The sequence below is a fragment of the Eschrichtius robustus genome, chromosome 17 (genome assembly GCF_028021215.1).
Source record: "Eschrichtius robustus isolate mEscRob2 chromosome 17, mEscRob2.pri, whole genome shotgun sequence".
Taxonomy (NCBI): domain Eukaryota; kingdom Metazoa; phylum Chordata; class Mammalia; order Artiodactyla; family Eschrichtiidae; genus Eschrichtius; species Eschrichtius robustus.
The window spans coordinates 4,513,220-4,538,639 of record NC_090840.1 but is presented as its reverse complement, the minus strand read 5'-3'; the positions used below and the strand labels follow the sequence as shown (position 1 = coordinate 4,538,639).

General features: G+C 42.7%; 1 protein-coding gene and 1 pseudogene across 1 annotated transcript in view; one reads left to right on the top strand and one right to left on the bottom strand.

Moving 5' to 3' along the window:
- XKR4 (XK related 4) overlaps positions 1 to 25,420 on the bottom strand; it is a 352,195-nt gene that overhangs the window by 86,126 nt on the left and 240,649 nt on the right. The window lies entirely within an intron of this gene.
- LOC137751600 (large ribosomal subunit protein uL4-like) overlaps positions 3,122 to 25,420 on the top strand; it is a 33,061-nt pseudogene continuing 10,762 nt past the window's right edge.

The window sequence follows — 25,420 nt, the reverse complement described above, 5'->3', positions numbered from 1 at the left end:
GGGCAACCAGCAAAGCAGAACCTCAATATCTGAGAAGCCTCTTGCTGCCAACACAGCGTTTAGGATGCGAGCCAAGCCCCGGCCTGCCCTTGCCCTTCCTGGTTCTGATTTATGGTGCCCCTGACCTTGAGCTGAGCTGGCAGGGGTCCGTGTTCCTGACCATGGCTCGGCAGCCTGGCTCTAGTGGGTGGGTCTGCTGCGTTTCCCCACCAGGTCCTCATCTCCGTTCATCTCGCTCCAGCTTGTTAACCTGACCTTGGATCCTGTCCGATTTCCTTGCTTGAAGCTTCAGTTTGATAGTCATTATCTGGAGTGCTACCCTGATTCTGCTTCATCCCACCGAAGGAGAAAAGCAGGCAGTGCCCACTGTCTGCCCCATGACATGCAAAGGTCCACATGTTCACAGTGGAAGTTAGAAGCAGCACTTTGTAGTAAATGTCTCTGACGTTCTGAACAGGAGCTGCAGATATGGATACGCGGAGTATGAGGTTTGTGGCTGGGTCCATCTGGTAGGGGAGGGGCAGTTCATGGCCTCCCAGGGTGTGGCAAACCCCCTTCCTAAGAAGCACAGCCTTGCAGGCACTATAAGTGTGACAAGGTTACTCTTCGGGGTCCGCATTAGTAAATGAGAAACCCTCATCCTCACGGGAAGCCTCAACCCTGAGACCCTTAAAGCGATGTTTCTAAGACTTGCACAGTGTTTCCTGGTCTGTGGTTGACCTGCGTTGGTGAGGAGATTCCAGAGCAAACACTGCCAAGGGACCTGCCCGGGGCAGACCCAGCCTCCACTGGCATGCAGGGGTGTGTGCCCCAGTGCAGAGGGTCTCAGAGTGTGGTCTGGAGACCCTTGGGGTCCCAGACACTCTTCTAGGGGGTCTTTGAGGTAAAAACTGTTTTCAAAATAATACTAAGACGTTTTTCACTCGTGAGTTATCCAGTGGAATTCTCTAAAGGCTACATGAAGATGTTGCAACAGATTGAATGCAGAAGAAGATACAAGAATCTTGTCTTCGCCAGACACTAAAGAGATGTGCAAAAATATAAAACAACATTTCATTAAATGTTTTTTGTTTTGAACAGTAAAGTTATTTTTCCTAAGATGGGCTATTTTTTAAAAATTTTTATTTATTTATTTATTTATATTTATTTTTGGCTGTGTTGGGTCTTTGTTTCTGTGCGAGGGCTTTCTCTAGTTGTGGCGAGCAGGGGCCACTCTTCATCGCCGTGCGCGGGCCTCTCACTATCGCGGCCTGTCTTGTTGCGGAGCACGGGCTCCAGACGCGCAGGCTCAGTAGTTGTGGCTCACGGGCCCAGTTGCTCCGCGGCATGTGGGATCTTCCCAGACCAGGGCTCGAACCCGTGTGCCCTGCATTGGCAGGCAGATTCTTAACCAGTGCGCCACCAGGGAAGCCCAAGATGGGCTATTTTTAACATGTAATTTTGATTTTATTATTGTTAATTTAAAATGAATTTCTAAGTGCATATTTTCAAATGTTCTCAGTTCTAATATCCAAGATGGTAAATATTAATATATGTCACCAACACACACAAAGGTCTTTTGGGGTCCCCAACAACCTTTGAGGGTGTAAAGGGTCCTGATAACGAAAAGCATATGAAGCAGCGGTGCCCATGGCCAGCCCTCAGGTCCCTTCGCCGGGGGCTGTCGGGAGACTGGCTGCATCGGCCCCTTGGTCCTCAGCCCGGCGCAGGGAGTAGGCTGCCTTCCGTGAGCTTGAAGGATGCGGTTCCCTCCTGCGGGCTGGTTCTCCTCTCCCCTCACCTGCCCTCTCCTGAAGATTCACGGTAATTAAAATGCCTCGGGCTCTCTGCTCTGCGCTCCTGATGGTAGGAGCTGGACCTTTTCGCTCACGAGCGAAGCCGCGCTCAGGACGGCCGGCTCAGGCGGGCCGTTCTCCCGGGTCACAGGTGGAGCAAGTGGGGCGCAAAGGCCCTGACTTGTATCTACTCGACACCGAGAGGGGTGTACGCGGCACAGCACCGTCCCTGCTCGTCTCCATCCGCCGCTGACCCTCGGCTGCTCGATGCTTTCCCTGGGCAGCTCCTAATGAAGGGCCCCGTCCTAAGCAGGGCGGGCAGCCTGGACGTGCCGGGTGGGAGCTGCGGAGGGAGGCTGAGTCGGTGCGCGGCCCACCTGCGCTCCTCCACTGCCTGCCTTTAAGGCTCTGGCCTCCAGGTCTTTCTCCGGGTGATGCCACAGGGCGCTCAGCCCCTCACGTTGGAGAGAAAGCCTCACAGTGAGCCTTACGACCCGCTCGGCACGGAGGCAGGCGAGCTTGCGGTACAACGGGAATGGGAAACGCACAGCACGACTCCTCCAGGTTCCGAAAGCACCATGTCAGCGTGTCCTCGTCCATGGGATTCGGAAAAGCTTTGATCAGCGAGGATGCAGACTCTAGATCCTACGAATCAGTGCTGGGGTGGGAACCTCTCCGGACTGGGTGCACGGGAGAGCCTGATTTGGCCGTGGAGTTCCCGCTGTCCTACTGCTGCCCCTCTGCCTCAACCCTGCTCTGAGCCCCTCCTGACCACCCAGCCGGGTTTTCTCCTGTCACCTTATCTCATGACGTCAAAGAGAAGGTGATCCCACAGGGACTGTGTGTGTCCTGTGGACCCTGTATCATTAAGGCGACATTTCTCCAAGTGTGATCTAGTAATCACCCGCATTCTTGGATCCAGCTCAGACAGCCTGCCCCAGATGTATCCAGGTGAGGAGAGGGAAGGGGAGCTGTATTTATAAGGCCCCAAGGTAGTTCTTACACGGCCCCAATTTAAGAATCATTGCATAATGATGTTACATATTTCCATATTGTGACCTTGATTTAGAGGCAGTTTTAAGAGCACACTTGCCTGAGTCTATGGGTGAGGTCTTACTTGAGTGTTTTCATGGAAGATTCCAGAAGAGTATATAGCTGATAAACCAGGACGAGGAAGGAATGAATGGTTTTGGGGGTGCAGTGAGTTGCAGCTCAGCTATGAACAGGACACTGGAAACTGGAATTGGGGAGGTGTGGAGAATCTAGGTCTGAGTTAGAATTTTTTGGGGGGGCATTTCTTAGAGAGACAACATTTAGGCAGATCACTGCTATAGGACGCAAGTAAGATGGCGTTGGTTGAATCCAGGGAGCAGGTGGGAAACTGGAGACAGCCTCTCACAGGCTAGAGAATTTTAGGTCTAGGAAGGTTCTTTGCTCCTTGTGTTGGTTTCCTCAGGATTTGAAACTTGTAAAAGATTTGTAATTTGGGAAGCTGATTTCTGCGTTGGCTGTCTTCTCTGAAGTGATTTTCTCTTCATTTTCCGTCAGTGTGTTTCTCTGGGTGACTCCACGTGGCACTCAAGTTCAAGACTTCCAGGACAAAGGTACAGGTGAAGTCTCATCTGTCTTAGAGTGTGAGCTTTTATGAGAGAGGAACCTGTACATGGCACATTGGGGACAGTGGGAGAAACCCAACAGCTTAGGAGAGTGGACTGGGGTCCCCAAAGCCCCTTGAAGCCGCCTCCCCTCTAGCACCCTGGGCGTGGGGCTGCTCCCATCTCTGCTCTGTCCTTCCAGCCTCACCGCGGCTGCACAGGGCTTGCCCTCTCTCTTCTGTTCTTGGGTTCACTCTGCTCACCCAGCTTTTCTGCCCAGGAAAAATGTATGGTATGTTCAGTGGGCTCTTCTATCTGGTCCAAGGCTGTCAACAAGCCAAGCTCCGCCATCCCTGGACACCTGACTGACAGGACCACCCAGGTCATGTCGAGAACTATGCAAATGGTTTCCTTCTCAAGCACAACCGGGATTACATATTGGGATTCCTGTCTGTGCCCTTAGTCGAAGATCTCAAAGTCTCTCGGGCATTTCTACACATTTTATGGGTGGGGATGGGAACAGAAGCAAGCATTTTAAATGATAGACAGAAATAGGAGGAGAGGTTTAATAAAATCAGGTAAAAATCAAGATTACAGGAACCATTATGCTCAGACAGTGAACAGGTAACTTATGAGCTGTCACTGGGAAGAAGTTAACTCACAAACCTATTGCTTAGCTACTGGCTTGTTCCAGAAAAAGTGGCTATAAATGCCACTTGGACTTTAGGCTGAATTTTATCTTTTTCCTCTGGTTCTTTCTGCTTCCTTCTGTATTAGACGTCCATCTTCTGTACATGTGGACAGTAATGGGTGTAGAAAACGCCAGACCTGGAGAGTTTGAAGTGGTGATGCCAACATAGTCTCATCAGGACACACGTGTAGGGAACCCAAACTCCCTGCTACGAAGTCAGGGGCAGAAGACAGACTCCAATCCCACTCTGAAGAAACCTCCTTCCTTCAGGTAAATCAAGACAACAACTCAGTACCTTCCTAATTCTCGGAGATCTTTGTTGGTGGCAGACAGAGGGATGAACGGTGTTCTTGTGTACCCAATGTTGCCATGATGCATAATAAAATCTTAAATTTGAGACATAACGGAATGCAACAGGCATGTGAACTTTTGTAGAAAACTGTTGCTGTTTCTATAAAGCCTCAAATACTTAATTTTCTTCAAATAAAATAAATGTTTCAGCAAAACGCTATTTTTTGCAGATCTTAATATCCGAAGGCAACAAGAACCTTAAAGGTTGTGAAAAGGTCCCCTGGCTGCTCTCACGATGCATTTGCCGACATGTTTTATTGGGCTTTAAATTTTTTTAAAATAAATGTCTTCAGGGTGCCATCAAGTCCCGTTTCCTTACAGCCTTGTCTTTTCATTCCTTTCTAATTCTTTCTTGTATCCTCCTGATGGTTATGAATCTGATGCTGGATTGTGTTTTTGCAGTGTCTTCATTTTAAAGATGAAAGCCCACGGAGGTGAAGGGATTCACTAAGGCCACAGAGCCTATTCATTCACAGGCAAAGATGAAGTGTTCAAAGATGAACACCACTTCCACTGGTGTCCTTTCCTCGACGAGGCCGCCTCACCTTAATTTTTTAATCCAATCAATAAAGAACAACTCTATTCAGATGTATTTTCACATAGCTTGCTATTTTGGACTGATATGGAAATTTGCAAAGATACAAATGAGATCTGCAGAATGACAGCACTGGGCCAAATCCAAACAATATCTGGACAAGACCATCCAGTCACGGATCAGCTCTCATTTGCTCCCGAATTTGGCCAGGTGGGGCTGGGGGAGGGGAGCGGTGACCAGTGGAATCATTGTCCCTCCCTCTCTGTGAGGTGGCTGGCTGAGTCCGTGTACGCATCACTCCTGGGAAGCCTTTCCGCTTGGGCTGGCCCGTTTTGAAGAGAGAGAGGAAGGTTTCGAGGATGGAGGGAAAATTCTATCTCCTCCATTCTTTCATAGTGCACATACGCCTGGTGGGATATCAAGAGTCTTTTCTCCCTAAAAATCTACTTTTCTATCTCTTATCATCTTACTTGGAAAAAACTGCATAGATTTTTCACTAAAGTTGGGTGATAGTTTGGGTTGGCCTGATTTCAAATAACACTGCAGTGCATACATGGGGGCTCCCCAAAGAGAAAATCCCGCCCTGAGTGGTGAGATTGGAGCCCCTCAGTCTGTCAGGGGAGCTCACACTCTCGGGGTGCTTGCCCTTCACGTGGTGCCCGGGACGAGGAGCAGCAGGGGTCCTGCTGGTGCCCACTAGCCCTGCAGGGAATCAGCTATGTTGGATCAGCCAACTGTGTCAGAACATCTAGGGCTGCCTAAGCCACTGGGATTTTTTAAGATGTGCAGTGAGTCCTGGAGAGCACTGACCAATCAGGGGCTTAGCTGAAAATTAGCTGATTGTGATACTGGACTTAAAACACGTACCTGGGTGGGGGAGCATCGTGTGTGTGTGTGTGTGTGTGTGTGTGTGTGTGTGATCGTGCGCGTGCGTGTGTGTGGTGGGTAGGACCGCAGGAGGAGCTTCCTAAGAGATAAAAGGAAAGCTGAGCTTCATTGGAAGCACTGCTCTGAGGATGTCACAGTCACACCCCACTGACTGTACACACTGATTGCGGTTCTTCCTGGCCGTGCCAATCAGCCACGTCTGCCTTTCAGGTCACAAGTCTCCAAACCCACGCTACCCCCTGCAGACACATGCTTGCTTGAGCTTCAGTGTAGGGCTCCAAGAGAGGAGTTGGCAGCCTGATGAATACAGCTCTTCCAAGGGCTCTGCTTTCCTTGCCTTGTTTCCTGAAAGCCTCTCCATTGAGCTGACGCAATAGAGGCTAGAATAACCAGGGCAGGACAAAGTGTAAATAAGACTGGCATTCTTTATAGATGTGCAGTCTGAAGAATGGAAGCGAATGTCACACCATTCACCTCTAAAATGTGTTGCAATTGAAATAAATAATTGAGTCAAAAAGTTAATGGTGTTCTGAGTTATCTAGAACATTGCCTTTTCTCACTTGATATTTGCAGACATGGAATTAGGTGAGCCAACCATAGAGAAATGGTGGGGACATGTCCGTCCTTAAACAACAAGACAATTTGAAGATGAACCTGTATTTCCTTTCTCTTATACTGTTTTATGGGTGGCAATATACAAACTACTCCCTAAAAATGAAAGGGTAACAAGAATTATTATCGGGTGTTGGAAAATATATTCAGAGAGGTTTCTCCGCACATTTGATGTTTTATTGTAAATGACATGAATACAACTCAGCGAACTATGACAGTTGGGAAATCCAAAGTGAATACACGTAAGTTCTTTAAAGCGTAGTTTTAGTTCTTGGAGTACGGTTAAACCTCACTGATTTATTCAAAAAAGCCAAGGCCGGAATGGGACGGGAACACACATATGTGCATACAGGATACATTCTTCTCAGAAGACATCACAACAAAACATTTTTCGGTTCTGTTGCTCTCTCATCCTGAAGCTAGCACCCAAGAGCGAGGATGAAGGGATGCAGGGGAGATGCCAGCCTTTCCTGAAGCAGTGAAGTAGGTGCAACCTTTCCTTAGGCCCTTCTCTGGTTCTGTACTCATTCTCTCCCACCCTCGGGGGCTCTGGTGATTTTATTCTCCTTCCTTCTGCCGCGGATGCCCTCAGACTGGCCCCCAGTTGCCCTGAGTTTTCCACGACATGGACTTTATCCCTTGCAGTAGATCTTCCCCATGCCCTCCATCCTAACAAAAAACCAGAAAAACAAAGTACAGATTTGCTGTGGAGAATGTCCCCCAGCCAAATAGCAACTTGCATTTCAAAAGAGACCCTAGTCCCACAAGAACTGAGTGATATAAAAATCATCAGCACTGTTTCAGGGTCAGTGGGACAGTGCTTTGTGAAGGGCAGTTTTCTCCACTCCCCCTAAATCAGCGGTCCCCAACCTTTTTGGTACTAGGGAACAGTTTCGTGGAAGATAATTCTTCCACGGACAGGGGTGGGAGAATGGTCCAGGCGGTAATGTGAGCGATGGGTAGCAGCAGATGAAGTTTCTCCGGCTCACGTGCTGCTCACCTGCTGTGCGGCCCAGTTCCGAACAGGCCAAGGCCCAGTAGGTCCCCGGGGGTTGGGGACCGCTGCTTAAACCATCCCTCCTGGATGCTACACGCTTTCCCCCTAGACCTCAGGTGGGCAGCGTGGACCCAGCTACGTAAAAACCCTCCTGTCCTCACTTCTTGCTTCCAGCCCATTTATCCTGCCCGTTGTGCTGAGGCCACTGTCCCCTCAGACACCTTCCCTGGTCCCCATTACCGGCTAAGCGAGTCCTGTCTTTAGACGTCCTGTGGGCAGCTGGTCCTGCCCTCCTGCCTCTCGTGTGATTAACCCCAGCACCAATCCCGGCCCCTCAGGGCATCACACTGCTTTCCATTTCTCAGCACCTGCACTTTCCTACTTCATGGGCACGCCTGGCCTCGGCCTGGACTGTCTCTCCCTCCATCCTCCGCTTGCAAACTACCAAATTCGTGTTTCCAGGTTTAGCTTACTTACTCCCGTCTCCGTGGAAATCCAGCCTTATATGCTCAGTGTACCACAGTCTTCCTCAGTGGTTCTCCATGGAAAGGGGGACTTGTCATAGTTATTTGAGGAACTTTCTCAAATGATTCCTAACCCAGATCACTTCATAAAGCTCCTCAGGTGATGTGATACCTCCGGAGAAGGAGGCGCTGCCCATGGCAACACTGATATATACAGAAGGGATCGTTAGCTGAGTACTCGCTGTAAGTCTACCACTTCACAGAGAAGGAAAATATTACTAACAAATTGACCTCTTACACAATTCGCTCCCTCAGTCATGCCTTCCTGATTAACACTTGCAACTATCCTGGTGGTCTCTCTTGGTCAGTCTTGCTGGGTTTTGGATGGCAAAATGCAAAGCGATTATAAAGTGAAGGTGAAAATATATGGCATTTCATGAAGTTGATGAAGCTGATGATGGGGAACCCTAAATCACAAGCAAGATAAATGCGTATTGGCCAAGACTAGATAGCTGAAGAAGAGAAAAAATGATAATTACTGACATGATAGGTGCTTCTAAAGAGAATGATTTGAAGAGACCTGATTAAGAGATGCTTATGAGAAAGCTGGTGAACTGTGTGCGCATTTATAAATAATTCTCTTTATGATCCTGCTGTGAAAGTCAAACAGGGAGTGAGGGTATTATATGATTATACAACTTGTTTGTAAGATTATGCCCACACCCTCCATCAACATGTGTAGTTCTTTGTTTCATGAATCTGTGCATGGTGTAGTATAAACTACGTCTTATTAAATACAATAAAACAAATCTATTTTCATTATGTTTAGTTTCATTTTTTTAAGATAAAGATTCAATTTTTTAGATCTCAATTTTTTCAGTGAAGTTTTAACCTTTATTTATGAGAGCTATTTTAACTTGATCTTTTCCAGTATCAATTTTCTTCAAATAGGAAGGACCTCCTATACTTAAGTTATGCCGATGTCTAAATACCTTACAGGCAGTAAGCATCTTGCAGGCATGGACCATGTCTTCATTCTTCCATCCACATTTATGCAGTCAGAAGGGAGAGTGAATGAAGGGGAAACTAGTTAAAATTATCAGTGAACGGAAAATCTGTGTTGGTTTTCTTTTGCTTAGAAGGGCGCTGACAATGGGATTCTTTCAGGCTTCAGAAAAGCAGTCTAGTCTTGTATCTTGGCTATCAAACTGAGATGCTGTTTTTGTCCTTTTCTTATGTCTATTTCTTGCATTTGTCCTATGTTACCAGTTAAGCTATGTTTTATGGCTAGTGCTTCAAGAGAGTTCAATCTCTTTAAAAGGAATGTCCGTTTATTATTATCAACCCAACTTCTATGCTTTGGATGTTCACCTGAAACTAGGAGTCAAGTGGACGTCACTGTCAGGTATGCTGTCATCTGTAGCTGGGTTGGATATTGCAGACAGCAGAGCAAGCCAAGCTGATCCAGGGTTTCTATGTATCATAAGACTAAACATTTTCTTATTTTTCATTAAGAAAAGTTTCAAACAAAACAATAGTGGAAGGACTAGTATGATAAACCTCCATATATCACCACATGACTTCAACTATTATTAATATTTTGCCACGTTTGCTTCATCTGTTTCCCTCCCTCCCTTCCTTCCTTCCTTTTCTTTCTTCTCCCAGAAGTGTATTCCATTCCTCATTCCATCCTTACTTCAGAAGACCAGTTATGCTTTAGAATTCCCATAATTTAGAATTTTCTGTTTGATTCCTTGTGGTGTTAACTCGATTACATTTTCCTTCTTTTCTGGAGAGGAAGTGGTGGTGAGTCCTTCATGTTGCTTCATTTAGGAAGATACACTAGGTCTGGCTGTCCACTTTCTATGATGCTAAGACAGTCTGATCTCTACGTTATGACTTTTTCCATCGATCTTTTCTCACATGGCTTCATCCGTGAATGATCCTTGCTGAAGCCATTATTTCCTTTGGAGTTTCAAAATGATGATTTTTCTCTTCCTGTCATTCTTTCCAGATTTATGAACTGAAATTCTTTTTGAACAGGAGCCCACTGTGTAGCTATATCATAATTTTTTCAACCAGTCCTTTATTAATGGACATTTGGGCTGATTCCAATTTTTATTATTTTTAGTAATACTGTAATGAATAACCCTGTTAAACATTGTTTCATATTTTGGAGGCGTATCTCAGGGTAGATTCTAAGAAGTGGGTTTGCTGGGTCAAGGACGGTGCAAGGATAAACTTTGTTAGATATTGTTCAATCACTGTACACCCCATCATCGATGCATGGGGGCTCCTGTTTCTCCACAGTGTCCGCAACAGAGAAGATTGTCAAACATTTGGATTCTTGTCAGTATTATAAGAAAGAATATCTCACTGTAGTTGCTCTTATTGTAAGGGAGGCAAGTCATTTTTGCATGATTCATATGCCCACAGAGAATGCTGTCAAACTTTCGGGGTGTTTTAGAGTAAAGCACTTAATCAAACTCACCATGTAACCTGCCAATTTGGGAACTCAAATGCATTTTTAGATTTAAAAATTTGGTAGCAGGAAAGGAAAAACATGAGAAGGACTTCCACGTTTTTTCTATAATCTGTTGGGGGGCTCCCTCAGATAATTAAATCTCTCAGTGCACCTGGCAATACACGAGGAGCCAACTCATTGTCAAGGTCACCACTGTGGCCCTGGGGAAGCAGCCAGCTCCAGGTGGCTTAGGGCCAGAAGCTGGTGTATGGAGAAGACCAGCAGGAGAAAGCAAAACGATGTTTTGAAAATCAATACATGGGAAAGTGATTCAAATAACAACTTGTGTGCAGAGCCCTGAGCTTTAGTGAAACAGGAATCTCCTCTCCATCCCCACAGTCTAAACTTATTCAGACAGAAGGAGAAAGTTCCAAAGACTGTTTTACAACATCAGGATCTCCTATACGTTGAGGAAAATAATCATTTGATGCAAACTATAATGTATGTTGATGGAACAAAAATGCAGTGCTTACTTTGTGAAAAAACCTTCTCAGAATTCTCTAACGTGACAGCAAATGATACAGGACGAAGACTAATTTCTTTTTGATGTAAAAATTATATTTATTATTAAGGCTTATACAGCTAATCATAAACTTTACATTGAAATGGACACATGATACCATTAACCTAACTTCCTCAGTGTTTTAGTGTGATCCACAAAAGCATCGCTAGAAGCACAAAGGCAAGAAGTTAACTAGAGGAAGAAAGATTTTTCTTTTTTTTTTTTTTTAGATTTTTCTTTTTGTTTTTAAGTGTACCTCAGCCGGAAGCCTCCACACGCTCACAAATGAGTTGTCAAATTTATCTCTTGACCTACCTATGGGCAACCTTACTGGAAATTGAGACAACCACAGGCCGGTTTCCATTTGTCAAAATTTAGTTCTTTCCCTTAGCATTTTCCCCTGGGTTCAGGGGTTACTGAAGAGGCCCCGGTACAGCTTGCACGTAACAGTCAGAGCACGGAAACCACCCCCTGCAGGGACTTTGCCAGTGAGCCCTGGGCAGACAGGGAGAAAGAGAAATATTACAGGTATGGGTTCTAGCAGGTTCTAGCAACCTGAGCTCATGGATCTGTTTCCACAGAAGGAGCAGCAACTCTTGCAAGACGAGAGTGGGCTGCCAGGGACTTGAAGACAGGCTTACGGCTTCACTTTGTTTCAACAGATACTAAATAATAAGCACTAGGACGAGAAGAGCCTGGCAAACGAGAGGCACTCAATACATATGTGTTAAATGAGAAAACGATTGTGAAACCCTGGAGTAGACGCTGCAGGAGATAAAATCTAGCACTGATTTTAAGTTTCTCACTTGAATAGAGTACTCATGTTCTTTCTTTACTGCTTGCCAGTTGATTTATTCCATTTTCCCTCGGAAATTTCACGTTAAAGGCACTTCGTCCAATACATTTTGTCAGAGTCCAGGAGACTTGACAGTATTCATTAGCCACTAGGTAGTCTTCCTCTTACATGGCTCTTTATTTTATTTTGCCTTATTTATTTTTTTGCATGTCAAATTTTATTTTATTTATTTATTTTAAAATTAATTTTTAGGGCCTCCCTGGTGGCGCAGTGGTTGAGAATCTGCCTGCTAATGCAGGGGACACAGGTTCGAGCCCTGGTCTGGGAAGATCCCACATGCCGCGGAGCAACTGGGCCCGTGAGCCACAACTACTGAGCCTGCGCGTCTGGAGCCTGTGCTCCGCAACAAGAGAGGCCACGATAGTGAGAGGCCCGCGCACCGCGATGAAGAGTGGCCCCCCCTTGCCGCAACTAGAGAAAGCCCTCGCACAGAAACGAAGACCCAACACAGCCAAAAAAATAAATAAATAAATAAATAATAAAATAAAATAATAATTAAAAGAATTAATTTTTATTGGAGTATAGTTGATTTACAATGTTGTGTTAGTTTCCGGTGTACAGAAAAGTGAATCTGTTATACATATACATATATCCACTCTTTTTTAGATTCTATTCCCATATAGGTCATTACAGAGTATTGAGTAGAGTTCCCTGTTCTATACAGTAGATCCTTATTTGTTATCTTTTTTATATACTGTAGTGTGTATATGTCAATCCCAATCTCCCAAATTATCCATCCCCCCCTATGGCTCTTTCTTTTAAAGGGTCGATTTTATAAAAATCTCAGGTCTTCTGAACATTACATAAATTCTGAGTAAGTTGCAGGTGACTGGAGTAACATACTAGCAAGCAAGAAATCGTTTTCCATCAGTAGGAAGATTGTATTAGTTTGCTAGGGCCTCTGTAACAAAGCACCACAAACTGAGTGGCTTAAACAACAGATATCTATTGTCTCACAGTTCTAGAGGCTACAGGTTGGAGACTAAGGTGTTGGCAGAGGTGTACTCCCCCTGAAGGTCCGAGGGAAGGATCTGTCCCAGGTCTCCCAGCTTCTGATGGTTCCCTGGCTTGTGGCAGCATAATTCCCATCCTCACATGGTGGTGTCCGTGTGTGTGTGTGTGTGTGCGTGCGTACGTGTGGTGTGTCTGAGTGTCTGTGTATCTGTGTCCAAATTTCCCCTTTTTAGAAGTAGACCAGTAATACTGGGTTAGGTCTCACCCTAATGATGTCATCTTGACTAATTACATCTGGAACACTCTTATTTTTAAATAAGGTCACATCCTGAGGGACTAGGGGTTTGGATGTCAACGTGAATTTGGGGGTGTCACAATTCAGCTCACAACAGAGATCTTAGTGGTGAGATCATCAGTGGAAATCAATTACTGCTATTAAATTCCTGGGTGCAATCTGAGGTTGCTAGAGCTTGATATGGGATTAACAGGACCTATTATTCTCCATTGTCCTATGAGGTAGACATGGCTGGGGAAGCATGACACTATGCAAAATTTAAGAGCAAAAGATTGCTCTTTTTTATTCCAGAATTGAGAATGTGCCCATAAGAATAAGATATATACATTTGACCTTAAAGGAAATTATCTCATTGAGATGCCTGAACACGTGTATGAAAAGTTATAAAGCGACATATTGATTAATATTAAATGACACCCTTCTGATCCTATCATGAGAAGAAGGTAAATATTCAGATTGCCATGCTTGTAAGAATTTAAAAGAATTTAAGGCAAGGTTGACTCCCTAAATGGAAGAGTTAAGAGCTAGGTAGACCCTCTCTCCAGTGAAACAACCCTTTAACTGCTGAAAATTATTTAAAAAAGAAAAGACCCAAAATCTCTGAAAATTGTCCTAAAGGACGATATCAAATGGAGAAACATTTATTCAAGAACATCTGCTAAATCTCTGTAAGAACAGCCAGACCCTGTTCCACTGAGCCAGGACCTGCTCGCCTTACTCCTCCCCTCCCCCAGCTCAGGGTGAGGGAAGCTCTACTCTGGGTGGGTGTGGCCATGAGGGTGGGGCTCCCGCTCCCTGTATCTCTCTCTGTCTAGACCCTCAGTTTCACCCTAGGAGGGCAGGCTGTTGGCGTCACTGAGCACCTCCCGCTCCCAGCTGGACTGCTGGGCTCCGTGCATCATGTGAAGGTCATGCCTGGAGCAGGCTTCCTGGGACAGGTGAGAGGAGGCCCAGTGGACTCCCAACAAGTGGAGATGTAATACACACCCTGATCCAGGAAGGGTCCCTGTGCACTTGAATCTTACTACATTTGGTATGAATGGATGCTTCATGCTGGTGATCATTTGCTGTATTGTAGTCCTAGAAAATGATGACTGTTTCAATGTCTTGATATTTCATTCAGCATGGGTATATTCTATTTCAGACAGTAGCTGTTCTGTTTTGAGTCTCTTTATATATGCATTAAATAAAATGGATTTATAAGAATTTAAAAATATTGTACATATGAAATAGCTAAACAATTAATAGAGAAAAACAGGCAGCACACAGAATTTGAAGGCACAGAATACGTTTTTGTTTCTAACACATTCACTACCAGCTTTTTTTGGATTCTTTCGGTTGGTACAATAAAATGGAAAATGTCTCTCCTCTTGTCTAAAGGGTTAAGCATAACATACACATGAGCGAGGTTATATATTTTCTAAAAGGCGAGACTAAGGAGGAACTATTTTTAAACAGATATACCAAACTGTACACATCTAAGCTAGAATGATTGATTTTTCAAAGCAATTTTCTTAGAAGGCTGTTCTATCTCCTCTCTTCTGTGATGTTACTTTGCTTGACATTCTCTGGAATGGGCTTGTTTCATTCACTTACTCAACAAATATTTATTGAGTACTTATTACGTACTAGGTACTCTGTAGAAGCTATAGGTACAAAGATAAAACATGATTCTTGACTACAGGAAGCATACAGCTTAGTGAAGAAGGGAAAAGTAAGGTACCTGCCAGTGGATGTGTGTTCCAAGTTCTACTGAGGGTCAGAGACGACTTCACAGCAAATAGGTAATATTTGAACAACCTCTTCTCGAGTATGGTGTGACGAGAAATACAGGAAGACTTGGCCAGACATCAGGAAGGGCTTCCAATAAAGGGGCTTTTAGTCAATAACACCTATCTCTTTCTTTACAATAATCACTTCCTGGTTGTCCCTACAGCGTATTGCAAATTTAGAGCACCCTTCTTTACTACACTTAATTCTGTAAATTTTGTCTACATTCTCCAAAACTCACACCTACTCTCAAAGAAAAAAAATATACTATTTGTTGTATTAAGGATATTCAAAAGAATGGCCACCAGCCATGATGGTGATTCTCAAAGAGTAGTCCCTGGTGTATTTCCAGCCATGAGGATAATTCACTAAGCTTACCCATGGAATCTGTTTAGGAGGTGATAATAATTATTTGAAATTTGTAAGTTGGGTATATTTGCTAAAGAATCAGGCTTACTACCTTATAAACACACCTCGTGTGGGCTGAGGGATGCTTTCAGAGGCACCTTGCACTCACTCTCTGCTATTGGCTTCGATTGAGTTTCTTCACAGCCTGTATTTACTGTCATTATGCCTAATTCCCTGTTTACTAATTTGTAGGTAAATGTCTCCAAGGTGTTTTGCCACCTCCCTATTTTCAAGGATTCTTCTCCTCCAGTCAGAATAAATTTAACTCCCTTAGTCATTCTGTCCAATGATTTAGTTAAAAACAAAGTAAAAAGCCCAGAGTCCTCACCTGGAATTGCCATTTCTCATCCTATCTTTGGCTATTATTTTCTCCCTTGGCAAAAATATTTCAGTAGCTAAATGGTAAGTTACAAGGCTACTATTTCTAGGGCTTTTTTGCTCCGACCCTGCAGCCGTTCTTGCTCTAACCATGACCTGACAAGTTAAACACAGCCAATGAAGCGATATAAAATAACACACTTGATATCTTACCCAGTTTTCCCAAGGTACACTTCCTTGTCCCCCAGAGAAGTGGAAAAGTATTTTCCCTGAATGGTTTTTCTGCCTGAAGATCTGACTCCAAGTGGCTCTTCCAAGCTTAGCCTACAACTTCCCATCAACAACCCCAACTGGTCACTTCCAGGCACGGAGAGCAAGTTGCTGTTCCCGAAACACGCCCTCCTGCCCTGTGCTCTGACATATGCCCTTTCTCCTCTTGAAAAGTTCTCCCCTGCGATGTTGCACTTTCTGCAGCTTGTCCTCAAATGATGCGGGAACACCGGTGACGATTCACAAGGGAGACGTGCGGAATAGGCTCAGGATTCTAATTCGACTCCTCCCTTCACTAAACGTACATTAAAATATAAGACAGAATGGGAGACAATTAACGGTGAATACGGTTTGTAGTATAGAGGAGTGGGTACGTGTGCTATTTCTGCGGTCAGATTGCCTACATTTGAATCCTTTTTTCTTCCCATGACCTTAGACAAGTTATTTTTCTGCAGCTCTGTTTCCTTTTAAGTGACACTGGGATAATAAAGTACCTGCCCGATAGTCTCATCACACTTTTTTTTTTAACATCTTTATTGGAGTATAATTGCTTTACAATGGTGTGTTAGTTTCTGCTTTATAACAAAGTGAATCAGCTATATGTATACATATATCCTCATATCCCCTCCCTCTTGCGTCTCCCTCCCACTCTCCCTATCCCACCCATCTAGGTGGTCACAAAGCACCGAGCTGATCTCCCTGTGCTATGCAGCTGCTTCCCACTAGCTATCTATTTTACATTTGGTAGCGTTTATGTGTCCATGCCACTCTCTCACTTCGTCCCAGCTTACCCTTCCCCCTCCCCCGTCCTCAAGTCCATTCTCTACGTCTGCATCTTTATTCCTGTCCTGCCCCTAGATTCTTCAGAACCATTTTTTTTTTTTAAGATTCCATATATGTGTGTTAGCATATGGTATTTGTTTTTCTCTTTCTGACTTCCTTCACTCTGTATGACAGACTCTAGGTCCATCCACCTCACTACAAATAACTCAATTCGTTTCGTTTATGGCTGAGTAATATTCCATTGTATATATGTCCCACATCTTTTTTATCCATTCATCTGTTGATGGACACTTAGGTTGTTTCCATGTCCTGGCTACTGTAAATAGAGCTGCAATGAACATTGTGGCACATGACTCTTTTTAAATTATGGTTTTCTCAGGGTATATGCCCAGTAGTGGGATTGCTGGGTCATATGGTAGTTCTATTTTTAGTTTTTCAAGGACCCTCCATACTGTTTTCCATAGTGGCTGTATCAATTTACATTCCCACCAACAGTGCAAGAGGGTTCCCTTTTCTCCACACCCTCTCCAGCATTCATTGTTTGTAGATTTTTTGATGATGGCCATTCTGACCGGTGTGAGGTGATAACTCATTATAGTTTTGATTTGCATTTCTCTAATGATTAGTGATGTTGAGCATCCTTTCATGTGTTTGTTGGCAATCTGTATATCTTCTTTGGAGAAATGTCTATTTAGGTCTTCTGCCCATTTTTGGATTGGGTTGTTTGTTTGTTTGATATTGAGCTGCATGAGTTGCTTGTATGTTTTGGAGATTAATCCTTTGTCAGTTGCTTCGTTTGCAAATATGTTCTCCCATTCCGAGGGTTGTCTTTTCGTCTTGTTTATGGTTTCCTTTGTTGTGCAAAAGCTTTTAAGTTTCATTAGGTCCCATTTGTTTACTTTTGTTTTTATTTCCATTTCTCTAGGAGGTGGGTCAAAAAGGATCTTGCTGTGATTTATGTCATAGAGTGTTCTGCCTTCTGCCTATGTTTTCCTCTAAGAGTTTTATTGTGTCTGGCCTTACATTTAGGTCTTTAATCCATTTTGAATTTATTTTTGTGTATGGTGTTAGGGAGTGCTCTAATTTTATTCTTTTACATGTAGCTGTCCAGTTTTCCTAGCACCACTTGTTGAAGAGGCTGTCTTTTCTCCAATGTATATTCTTGCCTCCTTTATCGAAGATAAGGTGACCGTAGGTGCATGGGTTTATCTCTGGGCTTTCTATCCTGTTCCATTGATCTATATTTCTGTTTTTGTGCCTGTAGCATACTGTCTTGATTACTGTAGCTTTGTAGTAGAGTCTGAAGTCAGGGAGCCTGATTCCTCCAGCTTCATTTTTCTTTCTCAAAACTGCTTTGGCTATTTGGGGTCTTTTGTGTCTCCATACAAATTGTGAATTTTTTTGTTCTAGTTCTGTGAAAAATGCCAGTGGTAGTTTGATAGGGACTGCACTGAATCTGTAGATTGTTTTGGGTAGTATAGTCATTTTCACAATGTTGATTCTTCCAATCCAAGAACATGGTATATCTCTCCATCTGTTTGAATCATCTTTAATTTCTTTCATCAGAGTCTTATAGTTTTCCGAATACAGGTCTTTTGTCTCCTTAGGTAGGTTTATTCCTAGGTATTTTATTCTTTTTGTTGCAATGGTAAATGGGAGTGTTTCCTTAACTTCTCTTTCAGATTTTTCATCATTAGTGTATAGGAATGCAAGAGATTTCTGTGCATTAATTTTGTATCTTGCTACTTTACTAAATTCATTGATTAGCTCTAGTAGTTTTCTGGTAGATTCTCTATGTATTGTATCATGTCATCTGCAAACAGTGACAGCTTTACTTCTTCTTTTCCAATTTGAATTCATTTCTTTTTCTTCTCTGATTGCTGTAGCTAAAAATTCCACAACTATGTTGAATAATAGTGGTGAGAATGGGCAACCTTGTCTTGTTCCTGATCTTAGAGGAAATGGTTTTAGCTTTTCACCATTGAGAACGATGTTGGCTGTGGGTTTGTCACATATGGCCTTTATTATGTTGATGTAGGTTCCCTCTATGCCTACTTTCTGGAGGGTTTTTATCATAAATGGGTGTTGAATTTTGTTGAAAGCTTTTTCTGCATCTATTGAGTTGATCATATGGTTTTTCTCCTTCAACTGGTTAATATGGTTTATCACATTGATTGATTTGCGTATATTGAAGAATCCTTGCATTCCTGGGATAAACTCCACTTGATCATGGTGTATGATCCTTTTAACATGCTGTTGGATTCTGTTTGCTAGTATTTTGTTGAGGAGTTTTGCATCTATATTCATCAGTGATATTGGCCTGTAGTTTTCTTTCTTTGTGACAACTTTGTCTGGTTGGTTTCAGGGTGATGGTGGCCTTGTAGAATGAGTTTGGGAGTGGTCCTCCATCTGCTATATTTTGGAAGAGTTTGAGAAGGATAGGTGTTAACTCTTCTCTAAATGTTTGACAGAATTTGCCTGTGAAGCCATCTGGTCCTGGGCTTTCGTTTGTTGGAAGATTTTTAATCACAGTCTCAATTTCGGTGCTTGTGATTGGTCTGCTTATATTTTCTATTTCTTCCTGCTTCAGTCTCGGAAGGTTGTGCTTTTCTCAGAATTTGTCCATTTCTTCCAGGTTGTCCATTTTATTGGCATAGAGTTGCTTGTAGTAATCTCTCATGATCCTTTGTATTTCTGCAGTGTCAGTGGTTACTTCTCCTTTTTCATTGCTAATTTTATTGATTTGAGTCTTCTCCCTTTTTTTCTTGATGAGTCTGGCTAATGGTTTATCAATTTTGTTTATCTTCTCAAAGAACCAGCTTTTAGCTTTATTGATCTTTGCTATTGTTTCCTTCATTTCTTTTTCATTTATTTCTGATCTGATCTTTATGATTTCTTTCCTTCTGCTAACTTTGGAGTTTTTTTTGTTCTTCTTTCTCTAATTGCTTTAGGTGTAAGGTTAGGTTGTCTATTTGAGATGTTTCTTATTTCTTAAAGTAGGATTGTATTGCTATAAACTTCCCTCTCAGAACTGCTTTTGCTGCATCCCATAGGTTTTGGGTCATCGTGTTTTCATTGTCATTTGTTTCTAGGTAGTTTTTGATTTCCTCTTTAATTTCTTCAGTGATTTCTTGGTTATTAAGTAGTGTATTGTTTAGCCTCCATGTGTTTGCATTTTTTACAGATTTTTTCCTGTAATTTATATCTAGTCTCATAGCGTTGTGGTCGGAAAAGATACTTGATACGATTTCAATTTTCTTAAATTTACCAAGGCTTGATTTGTGACACAAGATATGATCTATCCCGGAGAATGTTCCATGAGCACTTGAGAAGAAAGTGTATTCTGTTGTTTTGGGATGGAATGTCCTATAAATATCAATTAAGTCCATCTTGTTTAATGTATCATTTAAAGCTTGTGTTTCCTTATTTATTTTTATTTTGGATGATCTGTCCATTGGTGAAAGTGGAGTGTTAAAGTCCCCTACTATGATTGTGTTACTGTCGATTTCCCCTTTTATGGCTGTTAGCATTTGACTTATGTATTGAGGTGCTCCTATGTTGGGTGCATAAATATTTACAATTGTTATATCTTCTTGGATTGATCCCTTGATCATTATGTAGTGTCCTTCTTTGTCTCTTATAATAATCTTTATTTTAAAGTCTATTTTGTCTGATATGAGAATTGCTACTCCAGCTTTCTTTTCATTTCCATTTGCATGGAATATCTTTTTCCATCCCCTCACTTTCAGTCTGTATGTGTCCCTAGGTCTGAAGTGGGTCTCTTGTAGACAGTATATATACGGGTCTTGTTTTTGTATCCATTCAGCCAGTCTATGTCTTTTGGTTGGAACATTTAATCCATTTACTTTTAAGGTAATTATCGATATGTAATGTATGTCCCTATTACCATTTTCTTAATTGTTTGGGGTTTGTTATTGTAGGTCTTTTCCTTCTCTTGTGTTTACTGCCTAGAGAAGTTCCTTTAGCATTTGTTGTAAAGCTGGTTTGGTGGCGCTGAATTCTCTTAGCTTTTGCTTGTCGGTAAAGGTTTTAATTTCTCTGTCGAATCTGAATGAGATTCTTGCTGGGTAGAGGATTCTTGGTTGTAGGTTTTTCCCTTTCATAACTTTGAATATGTCCTGCCACTCCCTTCTGGCTTGCAGAGTTTCTGCTGAAAGATCAGCTGTTAACCTTACGGGGATTCCCTTGTATGTTATTTGTTGTTTTTCCCTTGCTGCTTTTAATATTTTTTCTTTGTATTTAATTTTTGATAGTTTGATTAATATGTGTCTTGGCAGGTTTCTCCTTGGATTTATCCTGTGTGGACTCCCTGCGCTTCCTGGACTTGATTGACTATTTCCTTTCCCATGTTAGGGAAGTTTCCAACTATAATCTCTTCAAATATTTTCTCAGTCCCTTTCTTTTTCTCTTCTTCTTCTGGAACCCCTGTAATTCGAATGGTGGTGCATTTAATGTTGTCCCAGAGGTCTCTAAGACTGTCCTCACTTCTTTTCATTCTTTTTTCTTTATTCTGCTGTGCAGTAGTTATTTCCACTATTTTATCTTCCAGGTCACTTATCCGTTCTTCTGCCTCAGTTATTCTGCTATTGATTCCTTCTAGAGAATTTTAAATTTCATTTATTGTGTTGTTCCTCATTGTTTGTTTGCTCTTTAGTTCTTCTAGGTCCTTGTTAAACGTTTCATGTATTTTCTTCATTCTATTTCCAAGATTTTGGATCATCTTTACTATCATTACTGTGAATTCCTTTTTAGGTAGACTGCCTATTTCCTCTTCATTTGTTTGGTTGGTGGGTTTTTACCTTGCTCCTTCATCTGCTGTGTGTTCCTCTGTCTTCTCATTTTGCTTAATTTACTGTGTTTGGGGTCTCCTTTTCACAGGCTGCAGGTTCGTAGTTCCCGTGGTTTTTGGTGTCTGCCCTGAGTGGCTAAGGTTGGTTCAGTGGCTTGTGTAGGCTTCCTGGTGGAGGGGACTAGTGCCTGTGTTCTGGTGGATGAGGCTGGATCTTGTCTTTCTGGTGGGCAGGACTGCGTCCAGTGGTGTGTTTTGGGGTGTTTGTGACCTTATTATGATTTTAGGCAGCCTCTCTGCTAATGGGTGGGGTTGTGTTCCTGTCTTGCTAGTTGTTTGGCATGGGGTGTCCAGCACTGTAGCTTGCTGGTCATTGAGTGGAGCTGGGTCTTAGCATTGAGATGGAGATCTCTGGGAGAGCTCTCGCCGTTTGATATTACATGGAGCCGGGAGGTCTCTGGTGGACCAATGTCCTGAACTTGGCTCTCCCATCTCAGAGGCACAGGCCTGACACCCGGCCGGAGCACCAAGACCCTGTCAGCCACACGGCTGGGTTCCACTGAAGCACAGCCTTGGCTTGAGGCGAGCCTGCCAGCCCGGTCCTAGGTTAGTGATGGCCAATGGTGTGCACAGGGACAGCCGTCCTCCTTGGGCTCACTTCTCGTCACACTCTTATGTAAAATGGGGATAACGTTAGAACTTCAAAGACCACTGCGGGGCGGTGGGGGTTAAATGAAATTCATACATAAACAATGAGAACATTATTCTAATTATTAGGAAGATGGGAATCATTTCAGAAATGTTAACTATTTAATACTTATCATCTTAGCAAATTCCAAATCATGGTACTAATTTGCCGAAAATAAGTTTCAGTCACACCAAAAAATAAAACAATGCAACCAAAAATTCCTGCTCGATCAAATGCCTAAACTAAGGGGTCTCATGGTTTCCCTTACACTTGATTAAGTGGTTTACTCTCCTCCTTAGGCACTTAATCAGTTCCTGTAGCTCTTGCTGGATGTACTGAGGATCAAAAAATATGCCAGAGACTTGAGATATGGAAGAAGTTCGGTCAGAGGTGTGATTAGGCAGACAGGAGGCTGGGGGGAAGGATTGCTTTCAGTCTGTTTAGGTTTGAGCATTTGGCATTCATTTATCCCCTGAACATTTGTCCTGGTCTGTGGCATCTACATCTACACTCTCCCCACCATCCAGCCCACCCTCTGCAATATTTTGGGAATTAATGAGACCACGTACCTAAAGTCCTGAGTGATAAAAGAAGAGATGCTAAAAAAAATAGCAAGTGTCAATGAATGGGATTTCCCTCCAGAATACCAGCTGATAAAGCTTGGTATTAGTTGGGCACCCACCCAACCTTCGGTAACAAAGCGATTTTTACAAACTAATTTTCCACCTTTTGGCTGTTGCAAGTGTCAGTGGAAGCAACACCTAATTGAAATCTTTGGGAATCGAAGTTCTGACCTTCCCAACACCCTCCCTTTCTCCTTCCTTAATGGCTACACTGCAGTACTCTTGGCAACATTAAGAATCACCTGATCACCTTTATTGCTATAAACTCTAAAACGAACCGCCTCAGCCATATCAGCCAAAATATATCACCCCTCAGTAACTCAGTATCATCTCTTATTCTGCTTCTCAAAACCTAGTAGCTAGCATTTTATTCTTTGGCATATATTCACAACAGCTCTTAAAAAGCAGTTCTCTAAAAATAAATGCTGCCACTTTGTGTAATCGTGTCATGTTCAGAGTAATATCGTTCCAGGTCAGTGATCACTTCCATTCATGACTGCATATTCTTGTCGGAATAGAGTTAAATACAAGCCACACTTTGAGTTCTTCCACTAAAATATCAAACCTCAGCATCAGAAAAATAATTATTGCCTTTCTTGGCCATTTAGGATGAGAGAAGTTGACAAAGGCATCTCCAATTATAATGTTATAAAGGTTTAAAGAATAACTCTTTTCTTTAATAGTAATATTTATAATTTGCATAATATTTAAATTTTTTTTGGAGGAAACACAACATAAGTGGAAGACAAGACACAAGTCTCTTTCTGACCCTGATTTGACATCTCCCCTTAGTCCTAATGTTTGACCTTCTGGACCTCAGCTCCCCATTTGGAAAACAGGAATAAGACTAGAGATTCTACTTGTGGGGGGAGGAAGAGGTGTGATGGGAGTGTAAGTGCTTTGATGAAATAACGCTGTGTAAAAGTTCCAAAATCACTGGAACTTCTCCTTAATTTGAGCACCTACTGGGTATCCTCAGAGAAGTCATATTTACAGATTGACACCTTATTGCTGATTCTCAATTATTTTCCTTTGCCTTGGCAACGAAAATAAAATATTTCTTGGTTAAGAGGAAGAGGCAAAGGAAAACAATTTGGAACCAACAATAATGTGACAGACTATGTAAGCTGAGATCTGAAATACATCATATTCAGAATAATTTTAATATTTTCTTCTTGAAATGAAAATAATCACAATTTTTTCAATGTGATTAATAAATTTGGATTTTTTAATATCTGGCTTTGTTAACTATATGAAATATATATGGCCAAATCTTTTGTGTTGGGTGTTCAACACATCACTATTTAATTTCTTTTTACACGTGAAATGGTTTTAAAGGATAATTGTTAACGCAATATTAGATCCACCAAAATAGATGAACGGAATATTAGTAAAACATTTCTTGGGGCTTCCCTGGTGGCGCAGTGGTTGGGAATCTGCCTGCCAATGCAGGGGACACGGGTTCGAGCCCTGGTCTGGGAAGATCCCACATGCCGCGGAGCAACTAGGCCCGTGAGCCACACCTGCTGAGCCTGCGCGTCTGGAGCCTGTGCTCCGCAACAAGAGAGGCCGCGATAGTGAGAGGCCCGCGCACCGCGATGAAGAGTGGCCCCCACTCGCCGCAACTAGAGAAAGCCCTCACACAGAAACGAAGACCCAACACACCCAAAAATAAATAAATAAATATATTTTAAAAAAAGGGTTAAGTTTTATAAAAAAAAAAAAAAAATTTCTTAAACTGAAATAAACATGTTTTAACGTATTTTGAACCTTAGGTTTAGAGATGATCAAGCTGGATTGTTTCATCGAACGCATAAATCACCTCTATTCTGTTGAGGGCCACTATGTTGATAAAACAGTAGGTGTCAAGCACAGAGCAGGCGCCAGAGACACCAAAGACACCTCTGTAGAAGCAACAGAGGGATGTCCTGGGAGCACCTGGGTGGTGCTTAGGGGCTTGGGTTCTCCTTTTGGTGATTTAATGGATAAAGCCCAGTCTCTCCTTTTGCATGTCGTGCCCCACAAGAAATCACTTGATGGTTCTCTGAACAAACTGAAAACCTTAAAAATAACTGGGAATGAAGGAAATGACAAAAATACAGCAGCTGAAAGTTCACCTAAATTGTGTGTTTTTGCTATTATCTGGATGTTGGCAGAAGCAGAAGAATGTCACAGGGCTCACATTTAATTTCCTGAGGGGTTTCCTTTTTTCTTTCAACATTTAGAATGAACACGTCTTTTCTCGATGATTTTGATTATGATAGGAATGGCGTTTACTCTTCTACATGTTATCATAGACATTGTGCACACATTTCTTATTTATCCTTACTCTGGACTCTTATTGAAGTGAGCTGGGGTAAGGAAAGTGGCCGAAACACCTCCAAAGAAGCCTCTCGATGACATCGGTCTTTTGCTTTTGCTTCCTGAGATGCCACAACACATCTGGTGTCCTGCATTGCCTCCCTTAAGTGTGTGCTTCAATTTGATTATTCCTCAGGAAGCCTGGACATCTTTGAGAGAATTGGATGCTATCAGATTCCCTCAGCCAGACTCATCAGAACCAACGGAGCAGGATGGCAGCAGGCAGTTCTTCTGAGGACAGAAGCTTTTCCTTGGAAACATGACTGTGGATTTAATTTCTTTAGTTAGAACTATACGAGGAAGCGCACAAAATGTTTTGTTTTGTTTTTTCATTACAATGGTTTCATTGT